This window comes from Otolemur garnettii, unplaced genomic scaffold (assembly GCF_000181295.1).
Source record: "Otolemur garnettii isolate 467f Iridium unplaced genomic scaffold, OtoGar3 scaffold00018, whole genome shotgun sequence".
NCBI lineage: Eukaryota > Metazoa > Chordata > Mammalia > Primates > Galagidae > Otolemur > Otolemur garnettii.
The window spans coordinates 18,930,677-18,932,591 of record NW_003852413.1 but is presented as its reverse complement, the minus strand read 5'-3'; positions in this window follow the sequence as shown (position 1 = coordinate 18,932,591).

The following is a 1,915-nucleotide window of genomic DNA, read 5'->3' as shown; positions in this document are numbered from 1 at the left end:
ATGCATGAACGGGCAGGAGAACAAGAAGGGAATATACGGTTTCGGCTGACATATGGCTATTTTGCCACATTTATTTTTGTTAATTTTATAATTTATTATTTTTGTTAATTTTATAATGTTAAACTGAAATGATAACAAATAATTGCTGAGAAGTGATTATCGAGAACTGCTTATCAAAGTTTGCATTGTTGTTAGGCCCTGCCCTGCCCCATCCCCTGCCCCGCCCTCCGGCCATGTTGTCCCACCTTACCGATGTTAAAATCTGGTCACTCTACACTAGCAGGGCTGGGACTTGACACTCAGGGCTTTCATCACCGCCTCTTGTTTCTGCAGTCACTGCAAGCTGGGGAGGGCTGGGCTGTCTCTAGTTCCTTTCCGGCCTGAAGCAGCCAACACAGTGCTGGGCACTGCAGGCCTGAATCGTGCAGCCATCCACTATCTTCTGAAGGTTGGTGCACTTCCCTCCTGGGCCTGGTTGAGCCTCTACCAGCTCTCCAGGAGCCTCCATGTCACAGCATCTGGAAGGAGGGGCTGGTGAGATCACACTAATGGAGTTGCTAAGTCAGGGAGTCAGGCTCCTGGGCCACAGTCCCTCTCTTCCCAGGAACCCTGCATCAGTCATGACTAAGCCTTTAGCTTACCTAGGGTGACCAATACTCAGGACCAAAAGAGTTACTAGGATTCCGAACTTTCAGCTTTAAAAGCCAGACAAGCTGGTCACTCTACTTCTCTCTCCCTGGTCCTGGCTGACACATTTTTCCTCATGGGGTTCCAACCTGTACTTTCATCGTAACCACTGCTGTTATGGCTCAGTGGCTTTGAACCTCTGGCTTCCCCCTGGCCCAACCAAAATAGCTTTGCTGGACAACGGCACCTCTTTCTCTCACCTGCACAGGCTAGGTTCAAGTGCCCTTCTGCTGGCCATTTACCCAATGGCTACTGAACACCTAAGTGTATGAGATGCACAGAGGTCCCTGCAATGAGGAGCCACTACCATTCCCCAGGAAACATGTAGAACATGAGGTATGCTGGGTGTCTGTGGCACAACTCAGGAGGGCACATCTAGTACAAAGGTGCAGCTGTGCAAAAGAGCATGGCAGGCAGCCCAGGAGGACAGAGCACTGGCCTGTAACACTAAGGTGCTTTACTCATCAGGTAGAGGCATCAATTAGGGAGCCCACTTGTCAAGGATTTGGCTCCTTCCCAAACCAGACTGGAGAATTAGGCTTCCTGCCAGACCCCCAGCAGGTTTAGGGCAGTGGCTCCCCTGGTGCAGGCAGATGACGTCCATGAGGAATGGCCTAGCCTGGTTTGATGTCCTGGGCAACTCCTAACACCCAGCCTGCACCCCAGGTCAATTAACCAGTGGGGTCAAGACCCACACATGGGCATTTTGAAAAGCTCCCAAGGGGACCTCAACACAGAGCCAAGGTTGAGAACGCTGTGTTAGAAGGTGAGGGAGGGGGGAGCTACTCACAAAGGTTCTGCAGTGGGGAACTTAGGCACTATACTTGAGGGAGACATGCATCTGCCACTCACCTCTGCTCCCCTTCCCACCTTATTTCCCCTCTCCCATGTGCCACATGAAAGGACAAAGAAAGGAGGGACACAATGACCAAATTTTGAGATATGCTGTCCACACCTGCTTGCAATGTCTGTATACTGAGGAATTAGGACAAGCTGGGGGTTTGGAGATCATTTGTGGTCATGCTGAGAGCACCAGCAACAACCCAGAGGCACTGCTAAAGAGGTAACATTGGATCTAAAGGGATCCAACCAAATCTTCAGTTGTTTCCTTCTCTTTAAGTATCTCAGGCCTGGCTCAGCGCCTATAGCTCAACCGGCTAAGGCGCCAGCCACGTACACCTAAGGTGGCGGGTTCGAATCCCCAGCCCGGACCCGCCAAAGAACAATG